General features: G+C 41.9%; 1 long non-coding RNA gene across 1 annotated transcript; it reads right to left on the reverse strand.

The window, feature by feature from the left end:
- Positions 1–1991: 1991 nt before the first annotated feature.
- LOC115467999 lies at positions 1992–2568 on the reverse strand. Its single transcript, XR_003941798.1, has 3 exons — positions 2497–2568; positions 2204–2379; positions 1992–2091 (listed from the first exon to the last, which is right to left on the reverse strand). It is a non-coding gene; the product is annotated as an uncharacterized LOC115467999 (long non-coding RNA).
- Between the last annotated feature and the right edge of the window lie 14347 nt (positions 2569–16915).

The following is a 16915-nucleotide window of genomic DNA, read 5'->3' on the forward strand; positions in this document are numbered from 1 at the left end:
ATTTTAAGGTACACAAGCTAAATGTATGCACACAGGGAAAAAGTGGTATGTTTATGGGCTTTACCAAATGTATGTACATAGTTATATAATAAGGACCACTGCGCATAAATGTACATGCAAGGATTTACACCAACTTTTCATTAGCATAAATGGATGCCTGCAGATTCTGTCGCAGTAACTAAGTCAAAGTATTCTAAATACTTTGTGTAAAACTATGAGTGGTATTTTGAAAATGCTTATGCTTGATTGCTTTGAGAATATATAGTATATATATATAATTTTCAAATAACATTTTTATTTGAGTAGATTTTAAAATTAATTTAAGGAAGAACTTAGCTAAAGTATCAAGATCCTGACAGGAAATGCTGAGGCAACAGGAACAGGATGCCGACTGAGGCAGGAACAGAGCACCTGAAAAAAAACAGAAGCAGAGCCTCTGAAAACAGAAGCAGAGCACCTGAAAACAGAAGCTGCAATGCTGACTGAGGTAGGCCCAGGCCAGGAACAGAACACTGAGGAAGGCCCAGGAACAGGGTACACACAGAGGTCTGCCCCAGTGTTTCTGTTCCTGGAACTGCCCCAGTGTAACTGCTCCTGCCCAGGAATAGGAACAGAAACAGGAACAGGAACACCAAGGCAGGCCCAGGGACAAGAAGAGGATCACCGTCACCAAGGCAGGAACAGGCACAGAAACACTAAAAGTGAAAGAGAAAAAGATTAGGATGGAACTGTTGCAGGAATTACCACTATTGTTAGCAGAATCTGTGGTACTTCAGGAGTCAAACACCACACACCAGAATGAGAGAAAAATCTTCTGTATTTGCCAGCAAACAAAGTAGAACATCAGCTCTAGCTCTGTTCTTCAGCTCTCTGTGTCTTGTCTCTCTCGTCTCAGCTCCTTCTCTTCTCTAACGTAAGCTGCTTCTGCTCTCCTTTATATAGGGTCCTAAGCCCTTCTGGCCCCCTTTTCTCACCAGATGGTAAAGAATAGATTGATTACCCTGTCTTGAACTAATTATCTCTATACATTTACTCCAAAATATCAGTTACATAGGTTTGAGATATTTCCTAAACTGACCTATGACCTGGGGCCTCTCAAACTAGACAATGTAGCACCTATCTCTTGCATTTTATTAAATTCTCATATTCCCAGTCAACTTCATAACTTAGGTTCATTGAGTGGCCAATCTTACTTAATGGCACACAGACATGGTTTGTTATTACTTTCAGAAGACCAGTCCTACACTTAGCTATTCATCAAGGAGTTTCCCTGACCTCTTTCACCTAGCTAGGACTGTGGATAATTCAAACCAGATGATGACCTCTTAAACTGCAGACAAAGCTCACTTGAAAATCAGATACTGGATTTAAAAGATATTCTACATAGAAATAGAACTTATTAATTAAACAGAATAAAACATATTTTAGAATAAGCAGAAATCAGAATTCCTTATAAGACAAAATCTAAATCATCTATAATATCTAAACAGCATTCAGCCTACTCTTTTAAAACTGCAGTATGCCTTACTGAGAATGTGTGGTAAATAATACCTATGAACAATCCATCACTCAAAACAGGAAAAAGAAAGTTTCATTTCTCTCTAACCTTTCTAAACTCTAGTCTAGCAAAAGCTAGACTTTTGAGCAATCTAAACCAGATGGCATTCTTCCACTTTACAGGACTGAAGCAAACTTTAAACAGAATTAACAAATATGATTTCTTTGTCCAGGCTGCCTCAGAACAGTTACAAGAACACTGAAACAGATGAAAATGGAACTTGGACAGACAGGAATGCTGAACTCCCGTCCCGAGACAGGCACAGGAACACTGAACACCGAAGCGCAGGCAGCTAGGCACAGGAACTCGGACTGAAAAGGAAACAGGAGGGCATAAAACGATTTCTGCCTCAGCCAATGGTCAGTCGGGTTACCCACACCCAGCCTCTCCCCCCCCCCCCTCCACCCCCTCCAACAACAGTACTCACCGGGCTCTTGAGGCCTTGGACGATATACTGCAGGAATACTGGAAACTCCGCTGCAGGAACACTGGGCTCTCCCACGATGGACTGTGACGCAGGAAAGATGAAGAGGCTGCAACAGGAGGGAATCAAGGATGAACGACCTGCCTCGCTTACCGAGACCCGGCAAAGACCCTGCTTCTATCCATCGCCCCTCTGGGACATTCAAGCAAAGTGCAACTCACCAGGCTATGACACAGCCAGGTGTAACGGGAACACTGAGTGGCGTGGCAAGGCGCAAGAACCCCTTCTGACTCGATTGACGCAGCCAGGCATAGGAACCCCCCCTGACTCGTTTCACACGGACAGGCAAAGGCACCCTCTCTGACCCGTTCCACGCAGCCAGGCACAGGAACTTGGACTGAAAAGGAAACAGGAGGGCATAAAACGATTTCTGCCTCAGCCAATGGTCAGTCGGGTTACCCACACCCAGCCTCTCCCCCCCCCCCCCTCCACCCCCTCCAACAACAGTACTCACCGGGCTCTTGAGGCCTTGGACGATATACTGCAGGAATACTGGAAACTCCGCTGCAGGAACACTGGGCTCTCCCACACTGGACTCTGATGCAGGAAAGCTGAAGAGGCTGCAATTTCCAAATTAGAATTCTATGGCTTTATCAATACGGACTTCAATGATTAAATGATGACAGGAATATTGCTATATGGTTCTAAATCAACCCCGACACTTTGGACATAGGTATATTGCATCTCGAATCTCTTCTTGTATTCCCACACAACTGTAGTGATACCAGTCGAGGCAATCACCTTCACATAACACCATATTGTCAGCTACTGGTCTGATACATGCATCTTTTGCATAGCAGTTTTCGTTGGTTCCTTCTATCAGTGTTTTCACCAGTACACTGCAGTATGTCAAGGTGCTTGTACTTTGTGGAGGGTGACGTCGGGTTATTTTCAAATGTGGGATACATGGCTTTTCATTCTTGTCCTCTGCCTTCGTTCCTGGTGTATACTTTTTATGATCACCCATAAGGGACTGTCCATTGAAATTTTGTAATTCATTTAATATCCATGTACGTACTGATTTCATATCATTCTGACAGAAGTCAAATTGTTCTCCTATAATGATTATGTGTGCGAGGACACAAACAAAAACACCACAGTCAAAACCGTTGCCCTGCCTTGGTATATCCATGGGTGCATAGCAATTCCATTCATCTATGTTTGGTGTTTTCCTGCCTGACATTTTATAAAGTGACATAATAAATGCCATGATATCACTAACAGTATCTTCCTTCACATTGTGCATAGAATCTAGATACAGTATGTTCTTATGCTTAAAGATAACCAGCACAAGCACCCAGTGGTTACGGTCAATATTAACTGGCATAAGCCACATGTCATGCTCAAGCACTTTATATTTGTTCAACTGCTTTTCAATGAATCTTTCTCTATATTTTTGGTGCTTTAGGTAGAACATAAAATAGGTACTGAATGTATAAATGCTTGCATTTACTTCAAATTTGCTTATTTTTATTGCTCTTGTTGTAATAAAGCCGTCAAGTACAGTGTCTGTTAGCCAATTACTGTCTTTCAACGATGTTAAATCTCTGTGGTCAATAATGTATCCACCTATACGTATTTTTGCCTTGGAGTCCAAGTGTGGAAAAGTTTCATTTATGTTCATCCACGGCTTTGGGGTGATCAGAGGCTCTATTTCTGTCTGCTGTTCCGTGTGCGTCATCGTGGGAACAGATTCATTGTACTCCAGATTCCTGTGTGTTGTTAAGTCTTCAGTGTTCATAGATTTTTTCTTACCTTCATGGAGAATATTGGTTTCATTTTCCAGAAAGTCTTCTTTTTTATTGACTTCTCTGGTTGCCGTTATATTCGTTTTACCAACACAGGGGTCCAAAATATATTCCTCTTCTTCATATTCATGTAAAAAATCTTTGGAGGGAACTATAGAATCATTTTGCTGGATGATTGTGTAGGTTTCTTTTTTACGTGGGAATTTTCTTCCAGAACGAGCCTTTCCCCTTTTGTTTCTAGCCAGTGTTGTAAGGTTGATAGTTTTAGTGCCTACCTTTGGAGGAAGCATACCAACTGCTTCCCTTGCACCTAGAATGTGAAGGCATGTTCTAGTGGAGTTGCAAGAGCACTTCTGTTCTGGGAATAGCCTTACATTGTAGTAATCCCCACCGTGTCCCTGTACAACAAATATTCCCAAAGAGGGTACAAGAACAATGCTCTGCCGTTTAATTAATGCTCGTCCCTCTGCAATATTGCAAGCAGATGGTGTTGGTTCCATCTTCGATTTTGATGTGTTGGAATCTGAATGCAAACTGATAAATTTTTCTACATCCTCAGGGGTACAGTATTCTTTCGGGAGTTTAACTTGTTCTTTATCTTTACTATGTGACCTATAAATGTCTTTTAGATGATAATTTCCCAGGTGGCACTGCCCACGAATGATTTCTCGTATATAGAAGTTTTGTAGATGGTACAAAAACATTACCATGCACTCCATCTGTATCTCTTGTTGTTCCACTACGCGTTTCAATATAGAGTTGAAACTTTCTGAAATATTAGTCGTTATCCCTTTCACATAGTCTACAATACCGTTTTCTTTCAATATCCAGGACACCGCATGACAGATTATACTGTGATGCAATTCTTGCTCAAAGTATTGTACGAATGATGTACTCCAATTCCTACGTTTTAAGCTCAGTTTCTCATAGAAGATCTCTTTAGAATTGCACTTCAGGAGTTCCATGATCTCATCTACGTAGAACTTTATTTCTGAATTTTTTCTGCAGTGCTTTTTTGTCCATACTTTTACATCCTGGCGTATGTGGTTCCAACAAATGACTCTTTTAAATGTAGGAAATACATGATCAATAGCTTTTTGTATGGCGGTCTCCCTGTCAGATACAAATATTACGTTCTCTTTTTGAATTCTATGACAAATTATTCTGAAACCGTTCAGAAATGCCCAGTGGGTAAGGAATTTTTTATTGCTGTGTAACATGAAGCACAATGGTATTACTGGAGATTCCTGAAACATTTCATGTTGGAACACAATGGAAGAAAGGTAGTAATCACCAAGATTAAACGTGTCGTATGACAGGAGTATTGGTTTGTCTTTCACAGATCGTGTTAGGTCCTGAAACAGTGTGGCCATTTTCCTGTCACCCATCATTAGTAAGACATCGGGATGAACAGTGTAGGACCAGACAAACTGTCCAAGAAGATCACAGTATTCGAAAACACTGTACATGTCATCTTGTGTAAGACGTGCTTTTCTTCGTTTATTGTTTTGCTGGTTTTTAACTTGTTCCACATCTCTTGGAAGTGTACCTACAATGTCTTCCATGGTGCCTTCGTTACATATCCTACGGTACACAGACATGGGTTTACCTGTCTCCTTTCTTATTCTTTTGAGAAGTGACGGTGCTGATCTTATATGCTCCCTGTCCATGTTCCTCACTCTGTTTCCATGACTCATGGATTTTTCCGTTGGTTGTTCTCCAAGGTAATGGACGAGTATCTCTGTACTTCCAGGGTCGAGAAGCTGGTAACTGTATCGATGGAACTTACCGTTCCCTGTTCTGATTCTGTGATATGTTTTTCTCAGCACTGGGTCTTTTTTAGGCCAACGACGGAGACCACCATGGAACCACGCATAGCCGTCGGCCCGCCAATCTTCCTTTTTTTCCTCTTCGCCAGAATATGTGAAAAGAAATGCCTCTCCTGCTTTAGCATTTGTTGCTGCTTTTCTAACAGCCTTTCTTATGTTTGCATTCTTCAGTAGATGGATGGCTTCTTCTATTGAGTACATAGTGTTCTTGTTAGCATACACTGCCATCTCAATTCAGGAGTTAGAACCCTTCCTGTATGAAAATAGAACAGTGTTTAAGGTGTATGCTCCCTGTAAATTAGAATGCATTTATGTTTATTTTAGTAACGTTCATGTACACCACATTATGTTCTAAAACTTCTACTTCTGCTGCACTATGTTTAACTAGCCGTTAAGCCCATTAAAATGGGTGAGTATTGTTATGTGGGTTTTCCAAGGCCCCCCTCCCCTCGCTGCTGCAAGGCACCCTCCCCCTACCCTCGTTGCTACAAGGCTCCCTGCCCTCCCTCCTTCCCTGCCAGCTCCAAGGCCCCTTCCTCATATCTCCCATGTCCAGCATTTCTCCAGCCCTCCCCTCCCTCCCCCCCAGGTCACCGCTACCAGTTCCCCCCCCCCCCTCCACCCGGGCCCTCTGTTCACCACTGAACTTACAGCGCCGAAACTGCAGCAAGCAGATCAGCTGAGCTCCCGTCGGCCTTCCTTCTCTGCCTGTGTCCCGCCCTCGTGTGACGTAACGTCGGCGAGGGCGGGACACAGGCAGGGAAGGAAGACCGATGGGAGCTCAGCTGATCTGCCTGCTGCATTTTCGGCACTATAAGTTCAATAGCGAAGAGAGGGCCTGTGCCGGATGGAGGGGGGTCAGCGACTGAGGGTGGTGGGAGCGGTAGCGGCAACCTCAGGGGCGAGCGGTAGCGACCTCGGCGGTTCCCTCCCTCCACTTCGCGCAGTTTCCCTCTCTGTTACACCCCTGTCATAACGTATTGACACAGGGGCGGGACAGAGAGTGAAGTCTGTAGTGCGCATTTGCGGGTGAGTATGGTCACTCGCAATTTATATGTTTCATAGTCATGTAATACATCTGATGTTACCGTAACTACACAGTGGGACTTCACATTCATTTCTTTTGTCTGTCATGTAATGTGCATGTCACAAAAGTCTCTTGGAGTCCATGTGCATCAAACAGAGTAAGTGTGACAATATACTGTTTGTAACTCTACTCTTGTGCGTAAATGTCTTTATCGAAATAGGAGGATAAGCGGTCTAATAAATCACTGGGATATGCTACTAAATAGCATGTCTCAAATATGTGTATGAATGTCATTAAATTTTACATGTCATTCACTTTTTCAGGGGACTTAATCTAGTGTTTGAACAAATCTACAGCACAGTATCACAGAAACGTTTACAAATGTTCCTTGCTCGAGTCCCCTGAGAAAGTGACAGTGAAACAACTGCTTGTTGGGACCTGCGCACCTTGTACAGATAAGTCAACAACAGTAGGTATGAAGTGAATGGAACTGCTAGTTGCTTCGCAAATGTGGAATGACATGTGAGATTGCATGACATTCATAAAGAAAATATAATGAAAACCAAACATAAAAGGGATTTTAAAATCTATATCCAAGGCAGGAGGAGGTTGTTGTGGTCAATGATAACATATAATCACAAAAACAAGGATTAAGACATTTGACACATGCTATTGAGCTGCAGATCCCAGTGAGATATGGGCTCTACTGAAAAGGAGGGGGATAGGGACACAGAGGGGCAATACTGAAAAGGGGGAGGAGGAGATAGGCACACAGAGGGGCATGACTGGAAGGGGGAATGGAGATATGGGGACAATGGTGAACAAGGGGTGAGATGGGGACAAAAAGGTAATGCTTGAAAAAGGAAAAAGATATTAATACTGTGGTAGTGTTGGAAAAAGGGGGAAGATGGGGAGAAAGGGCAATGCTATAAAAGGGGACAACAGGATGGCAGATGCTAGATAAGGGGGAGATGAGGAGACCAGGTAGGCTTGTGCTCAAAAGGGGTGGGTGGATGGGTACACAGAAATGGCAGATGCTGAACTTGGAGGTAGGATACAGACAAGGGACACAGAAGGTAGATGCTGGACAGGCCCAATATTCGTGCAGAGGAAAGACGGATAGTGCACTTGGACACAAAAGAAATGTCAGATGGGCAAAAGACCCTGTAAAGGCAGAAGAAACAGAAAAGAAACATTGGGACCAAAGCACATGAGAAAATAAATTGTTCAAACAACAGTAGAGGGGTCCGAGTGCATTTTGTTAAGTCATTTTGGATGTACTGCAGCCCAGATTTTGATGGGTAGAATCAGGGACTGCAAATCACATATGGATTTGGGATGCAAGTTTACTGTAGGACTGGTTGAAAAATCTCCCTTCTGGAACTGGGACGCATGGCAGCTCTATACACAGCTATTTCATACTCGGGACGTAAAATGCAAGATATGTGCCAAACAGATTTAGAGAAGGAAATGAAGAAGACAAGAAGAAATGGAAAGGCCAACCTGGGAAAGAATTTGTAAGACTGACTCATGGGACATGTAAAAAAAAAAAAAAATGGGACCAGCCAAATTCCCAGACAACAAAGGTAGAAATTTTTATTTAATACTTTGTAAGGATTCAGATGTACCTGCTTTCTAAAACTTACAGGAGAAAAAGCATTTCTGTCTCTTTTTTTTTACCAGTCTTGCACTGTTCGTAGAGTCTGGGTGCCTTGGACTGAGTGGTGGGGGTGGGTGGGCTGTATTTCATTAATTTTTTTTTGGTTGTGGCTCCCTATTCTGTATTAGATTGGTAGAGTGGAATGTGGTCAAAATTTCGGTTTCTGCAAGGTGATTCTGACCTGCATTGGCCACTGTTGGCAACAGGATACTGGGCTACATGGCCCATTGGTCTGACCCAGTATGGCAACTCTTATGTTTATATATATGAGGGTCTGTCCATGTTCTGCATGTGTGACTGAGGTGAAGGATTATGGTAGCATGTACTGTCTGTGTAGGAATGTGTAACAGTGCAGTTTGTACCAGTTTCCCAATAGTTGGTATATCGGTGCTCCACAGTGCAGCGCACTGTAATATATATAGAACTGTCTTCTGATAGCTGGGTTAGGGCTGTTATGGTGTGGTAAGTTTTGTGTTGGAGGGCAGTCCTGGAGTACCCCCTTGCCAGTCACCACACAAACAAACGCCCCTCTGATTTAAACAAGGTGTCTAGTAGTGGAAGGAATGTGTGTGCTATTCTTGAATACTTTTACTTTGTACTTAAGAAGACAGGTTGCGTGCTGTGGCCAGTCGAGGGACCTCTTCTGCGTCCTGCCTCCCGATGTAACTACTGTTTCCTTGTAGGCAGGACGCAACAGAGACAGCCTGGATTAATAATTGCCCGCCACAGCCCCTGAGCAACAACACAGACACTGCTGTCTAGCTGGCACCAACAGGTGCCTATTTTATACAAGTCTGCTACCCCTGAGATCAGAACATGGCTACGCCTCTGATAAAGATATTTACGCAGAAGAGTAGACGTACAAACTGTATATTGTCACAAGTCTAGCCTGCTGCACATTTTTAGTGATTGTGTAGATGCACAGAAGCAAAGATAGTAAGTAACCTAATCATATAAATCTTGGAGTCCATGGAAATTTTTGTACAATTCATATGATTTTGGACATATCTAATTACAATCGGCATTGTCTCCATATTGTTTGCAGTGCTTCAGCATACATGGGCAGATGACTTTGAGGTTTTTGTGTCTTTGTTAACTGTTTTTAAATCACATTGATAGAAAACTATATAATACTTTTATTCAAGGATCTATTGATAACATATTACACACATTTACTGATGTGTGCTACTGATGACATGTAGTTATATATATAGTTTAAACATATATATATATATGTTTATGTACACATTTCCATTTTTTTAACAATTAATACATGTATACATACATATTGATGTGTTTATGTTTAAATCTTTTTATTATGAAGCAGTGACAAAACTTTACCAGACATTATCCACATACAAGCACCTCCAATGATCCAATTATGTCTGTCTAGAAACAATGTACAATTTTCTCTCAACCCCCACCCTCTCCCCCCGCCCCAAACCCCTCCCCCCCTCCCCCAAGAATAAACCCCCCCACATTACCCCCCCTCCCGCCCACAACACAAGATAACACTCATCAGTCTATCCTACATTCCTATGACACTATCAATTTAGGAGTCTACTGCGTGCTAGGGGTTGCAGTGTGTTTGATGTGTTTATAAATACACACGTGACTATACATATCTCTATTTCCTTGTCATCAGCAGCAGATGAATCCATTATGAATGGGTTGTGTCCACCACCAGCAGGGGGAGAGAGAACACTGAAAACCATAGTGCCTCCAGGACGGCTAGCTCCATCTGCCTCTTGGTATTTCTCTATCTCCCAGCAGGGTTTGACGCTGCTTTTTCAGCTCCTTAAAGATTCTGCATGGGGTGGCTCCTGTGCTTTTGCCACTTGTAGCAGGGGTGTTGTGGCTGCTGGAGCCCACTTTAAAGGCACATAGTTTCGCACTTTCCCTGCCTTACCCTCCCCCCTGTGTGGATGCAGGCATATAGGTTCACCCTTCCCCTGCCTTTCCCACCCTCCTTTGCCTCCGGAGTACCTCTGTAGCTGTTTGCCTCCAACTTTCCTCACAGCGTTAAAAAAAAAAAAAATGAAAAAACACTTTGTCTGCGCTGATATTCTGAGGCTTTTCCTGTCTGTGCAGCGTGACCGGAGCTCTTGGACTTGGTCTTTCAAGGTTAGAGCCATTCTCACCTCCTCCGTTGAGGGCCCGCGGATGGCGTTCTTATGGGGGCGATTTTATTCTGCCGATTTTCAGCGATGGCTTTTGAGGGTGTTAAGCGCTGTTCCCATTGTGGCAAGCGCAGATCAGCAGCGGGACTCTGTAAAGCATGCTTTTCAGACGGTAGACCCGTCACGAGTATGGCGAACAATGAATCTTCCCGCTCGATGGAGCTGGCAGCGGGCGCCATCATGGAAGCGCTGCATGGCACAAACCCTGCATTTGCCGAGGAGTCTGAAGCTAGAGGGGCGCCTTGGGCTGAGGCGAACAGAGGAGCTCCATTCCCCATGGCTCCTATGGCGGAGACGGGAGGCCAGGGCGACTTTTCCCCGAGTTTGTGCTGCTTTTATATAAAGCCTTCATGCTAAAAAGAGCTCTGCCGCAGGTGTCTGACTTCATTGCTACCTGGCTCCCCTCTGATGGATGATGGGCCGGGGATGCCGACAGACGTGGCTTCTCCTGAGCGTTGGATTTACGCTAAGCATATACGGGTAAATTCCCCGTCGCAGAGTGGCGCACTTCCCTCCCCCCCCCCCCCCCCCCCCCGGTCATGCTGTGGGGATTCTGAGGAATCTGGCAGGCCTTCATGGTCTGAGGAGCCAGAGGAAGGTGCCAGTTTGCCACTGGATCTGGATGATCGCACCGCGGTTTGGATTTTCCACCGCAATGAGCTGCCAGCGCTTATCTCAGATGCCTTGCAGGCCCTCTCTATTGATGATCCTGTTAAAGGCAAGGCCTCCTCCGGTAATCCGAGGATGGCGAGTATTAAGAAGCCTGCTCGAGGCTTCCCCTTGCATGACTACATCCAGGAGCTTATTTCTGCTCTATGGGCTGACCCCGAGGGGCCTTTGAAAGTGGTCACGGTGATGGTGCATCTTTACCCTCAGAGTGAGGAGCACTTGTCCTGCTTTGGCTTGCCTAAAGTGGATACCTTTGTCACGGCTGTGACCAAAAATACCACCTTCCCAGTAGAGGGAGGGGTAGCCGTGAAGGACATTCAGGACCGGCGGCTGGAATCAGCACTAAAGCGGTCCTTTCAGATTTCAGGCCTAGCCTTACAGGTGTCTGTGTGCAGTTGTTACGCTGCTGGAGCCTGCCTCTCTTGGTTACAGCAGCAGGCAGTGGAACAGCCCGGGGATGGTGCGGAGACCCTTGCTGAGGTTGCACCCCGCATGTAGTCGGCCTTCTCATTTTTAGCTGACGCCCTCTATGATGTGGTCAGAGCCTAGGCTAAACTGTACTACAATCCGCAATGAACTCATTCAAACAGACAATTGCGAATGGTTACAACATCCTCCTCCTGCAATTCCACATGTCCAGTGCCTTTGACATGGTTAATCATGACATACTAATACATATACTAGAATACTTCAGAGTAGGAGGCACAGTTCTCAAGTGGTTCAAAGGGTTCCTAACAACAAGATCATACCAAGTAACAACGAGTGCGGACAGATCACCCCCATGGATTCCTGTGTGTGAAGTCCCCCAGGGATCCCCTCTCTTACCAACATTATTCAACCTGTTTTTAATCCCCCCTTTATAGACCTCTTTCTGACTCCGTCACACGGGGGACTAAAGGTACTTATTTCATATATCAGGTTCTGTATAGTTTCTCTGACCTCCATTGTCACCCAATCATAAGGGGGTGGCATTAGGAGCTGTAATTGAAAACTAATTCCCATAACTACTGCTTTCTGTCCAAAACTGAGTGTCACTTGTATGTGATCTACCTTAGGCTAAATGTTAGGTAAAGAGAAGATAGAATCAATAAAAATAGAGACAGAGATAGGTTTAGATAGTGTAAATAGATAGGTACATTTTATTTCTTACCCAAACACAAGTCTTCAAGTTGATACAAATACAGACATCAGATTCTGGTTTCAGCCGCACAGGGCTTCGCCGTCTGACAGAAGCTTTGGAGAGGACACTCAAACTAAGCCAAAATCTGCCATCTTTTATACTCTATCCTCTCCATAGAAGTGAATGGTGAGAAACCTTGCTCCTAATCTTTCTCACTTTCTGAGATCATACTTTCCCACGCGATCTGCTATCTGATGTACCCAACTCCTTCCGTTCTCAGCTACTGCTAATTATCAACATGTTTTGGGAAGCGTTGAGATAACAGTTTCACATCTTCCGGCTGCAATACTTTTCATACTTTTCATACCATCTCATGAACTCTGTATTACCTCTGTATCATTGTATACCAAAACTAATAAGCTCCATTTTATTCATCTGATCTTTCATTACAGGTGCTATATTGGATTTAAAAGTTGTACCAAGTTTGTATCAGGACTCATTGTTCAGACCTGCTTTTTGCAGAGTCTCAAATATTAAATCACTTGCTTGCTGTTTGGCCTACTTAGTACTTTTTTCAGTTGTTCTAGGCTGCATAGCTTTGGCCATCACTATTCCAGTGGTAGCCTTAAAGCTAGGCCATATATTAACATTCCCCTCTTCACCCTATCCCATAGGGTGACACCAGGGTTAACGTACCTTGGTACCATCCGTTCCAGAAGGTATTCTATGAGGCCATCAAATTATCTGAGTCTTAAGATCAACTGGTACAATTTGTTTAGTTTTCGGTTGAGACTTACTCAAACCTGTAGCGAGAAATGTTTTTATGAATGGGACTAATCCATGAGCTCATTTACAAAATCCCATGAAATATAGGTATGCGGGTAATAGCAATTTCAAGTGGATCATACTAATAGGCTGTTTAAGGTTGTAGGTATTCAGAATCCTTAAACAGGTCGGGATTCCTGGACCTTACTAGTACTCATCATTGGCATCCAATCATGAGCACTAATAAGTGGATAGCAAGTATGAGGTTGCCTCATACAGCAAAAATGGTCAATCCTAGGAAAATTTATATTAACCAAGGTTATGCATGGATCTTGACATATGCATAATGACCTGGAAGTATGGGAAGCATTGTATATATCCGTTACCCCTCTTGGAGCTTAGTCAGACCTACAGAAAGACATGCAGCTCAAGTAAGCCTACACCAAAGTTAAACAATTGCATAACAGGTTGATACTAACAGAGTTTACATCTACATTATGATATCAGAGCCAGTATTAGGGTTTGATGTTACCCTTGTATCTGAGCAATATCAACTTCAATTTAAATTACATAAACAGAAATGACGGGGAAACTCGTGGAAAAACAATTAGAACAATTAAAGGAAATAATAGGAAAATAAAAATAAAACCTTTTCAATATCTAGACAGGATTGCTGCTAAACTGAAAATAAAACATAATATGAATCTATAATGTCCATAAACAGCAACAGTAGTTCTCAAATTAAGTATCAGTTCAAAAGTTTTTTTCATCGAACATGGTCGAGGCGGTGGAAGCGTTGAAGAATCTGGACGAAGATCTGGAAGATCTAACAGGGCTGGATTTTCAGGCTGGCTTGCTGAAGGAAGTTGCCGGTCTTGAGATGTAACACGTATATCTTTCACATGGACCCAAGACTTGTGGTCCAGTAGTCATTGCCACAACCTTGGGGGATCTGACATCATTTGGGCCAGGATAGATTTTGAAGACGTACTTGTGGTGTACAAAGTGGGATCTTTTCATGTCTTTATTCTAGGCATACACCATCATAATCAGTCCATCAAGAGCCAGAGGCTGGCAAAGGAATAAGCAAAATAACTGTATGCCTGAATGATATATTGCTATATCTTAGTGGGCATAATCAGTGTGAATTGAATAGACATGAAAGACAATGTCAACATGGAGAAAACAGTGCTAATTAAGTGCAAAAGCAAAAGGGAACCCAGAAGGGTTCAATAATGAAAAGCCAATTTACATAAATAGCAATAGTATATATGAAATTATATCTCCTGATTGGTAGGGATCAGAGCTTCAACTTCAACCCTCTTAATACTAGGAATTGGGATTTGCATAATATATCTCCACTTGTGGCTTGCATAATGTGCAAGACAGATTGGTAATTATTACAAAGGCATGATCAAATAACAATGGTAAAGTATATGGAACAAAAGAGAAGATTAAAAAAAACAATTAGAATTTAGAGATGATGGTAAATGTTCAACTATTGATGTATGGAGGGCAATGCATCGCAATCTATCGCCAATAGATATGGAATCTTCACCTACGATGACTACCATTCACCAAGGGTTGAGCCCTCAGCTGCAGGAGGCCAGCAGGACTTACGAGCTAGATGATTCAGAAAGAAGGGTAGCTTAGGAAATAGTCATATTCAGAGCAGAAGTCTAATGTGCAGGAATTTAAAATGAATAACTAGTCCAGGTGATGGAAGTATCTTCTGGAATCACGATCGCTGTCTGTTGTAATAGAGAGCTCGTATGTAAAGTGCCATGTAAGTTCTGGAAAAGATGAGCCTGCAAAAATATTTAATATAGCAGAATATTTAAGAGCATAACCGAGAAGGTCTAAATTAAGGACATCATTTGGACAAAAGAAAATTCTCATTGGAGAAGTTGGTGCTCCTTCTTCTTGTCAGAGGTCAGTTGCAGCAGAAGTACTAAACTGGAATAGAGGCGGTAGATCAGGAATTGGATTTGCAGTCTTCAGTCAACCTACAGTACTGATTAAATAGAGATGACATACGAGTAATGCCTAGTATTTAAATCTTAGTACAGGATCATTAGAAAGAAAAAATCAAAGAATGCATTGTTAGTTCCTTGGTGCACCAGTATGTGGAGTATAGACTCAATATATAATATCACAAATTACAAGTAGAAAACAAGTTTTCTCTGAAGAGTTGATGGTGCCGGCACAGGAAGTCAGCAGAGTCCGAGGAAACACCGTGGTCAGAGTCTGCTCCAGGAAAATGTAGCCTTTAATATGATATTTAGAGAGATAGAGAAAAGCCAATATCAGAAAAGAAAGATGTAAAAACTATATATTTCTATGAGGCCTCCTCACGTGACCTTTACAAGGTTTAAATAGATCAAATGAGAAGGACAGTTACCTATAGTCCTCTGTAATAGTTCAGAGCCAATTTGGAAAATGAAAATTATATCAAATTCGAAAATGATCCTTTCTATGCTTTCACAATTTGGGCCCTAAATTATGACAGCATATCAAGATTCACCTTCAGAGGGATAGCTAAAAATAAGCTTATATATTCCCAGGAACCAATTTACAATTTAGAGTATATTTTAAATACAGAGGAGGAGCCAATTTATAAGCAGGAGACACGTAGGAGCATTTCTTAAAACATTTTAGTAAAATTCAAGGATATAATAATAATTTTTATTAATGCAATAAATGCATAAATTGACCCTTAGGGTATGTTCATATGGACCAGTATGATAAATGGAACAGCTTGTAGGCCTACATTGTAAATTGAATTCTAAACAAAGTAACAAGGATAACACAGAATCATAGAATAACCCATCCAGTTATTAAAAATCTGAAACACGTAATGAATTCCTGCATCATATACTGAGTTCAAAGCATTTATAAAGATGAACTTTAGAGAAAATAAGAACTACAAAGGGTTAATCTCTATCATTCGGTCTTAAGGAAATCATGAAATAACGGTGCTTCCTGTGTCTAATTTGAGTTTACTACTCACTACAAGCATTGGACATTATGGTGACTGAAGATAGGATTAAACATCAGACAAAAACTGTAAGTTCAAGTTTTCGTATTAAAACTTCATGCTGGTGGAATTGGTCTTCATAGAATTAATACTTCAGGAGAGGAAAAGGAGGAAGAGAAGGTTATTACTTTATCTGCTTCCAGAGATACGGTTCTCAATTGTAGCTAGTCTTATCTGAACATAGCTCTGAAATAATAGCAACCTGAATTTCTTTAGTTCTGATTTACCAGTTAGTTATGTTATGCAAGGGTTAATCATGCAAGGGTTAATCTCCAAACCCTATTGAGAACCAGAAATGCTGGAACTCTGTCTTAAAACCATAAATCTTTAAGAGGCAGGGAAGGAAGTTTGAAAGTTGTAGATAAGACGTGAAAGGAAAAAATTAAAACAGTTAATTCATTCTTACGGAACACATCCCCAATAGAGAATCAGGAAGTGAACATCAGCACTAGTTATTTCATCCAACATCACAAAGAAACAGTGCTTTAGATGGCATATAATATAGAACCTTTCATAGGAAATATCTGAAACAATTATGCAATTTTCAAAGAACACATACACGGACATACACTTATAAAATTAAAACTAAAAAGTGCTTGTTTTTCTAATGAAAGCAATTTATCAGAAATCAAAAACAATCAGATATTTAACATCATGTCACAAATCAAACAAACATTTCTTAAATGAAATAATATACAATCCTGGAAAAAAACACTCCTTTGAGATTTACTACCACTGCAGTTGATAGGTAATCTCGCAGAGTAACCTTAAAGCACACATTTAAAACTAAAGAAATGATTCCTTAATAAATAGCTGGTGTAATTTATGCTATTTACCA

The sequence above is a fragment of the Microcaecilia unicolor genome, chromosome 4 (genome assembly GCF_901765095.1).
Source record: "Microcaecilia unicolor chromosome 4, aMicUni1.1, whole genome shotgun sequence".
Lineage (NCBI taxonomy): Eukaryota > Metazoa > Chordata > Amphibia > Gymnophiona > Siphonopidae > Microcaecilia > Microcaecilia unicolor.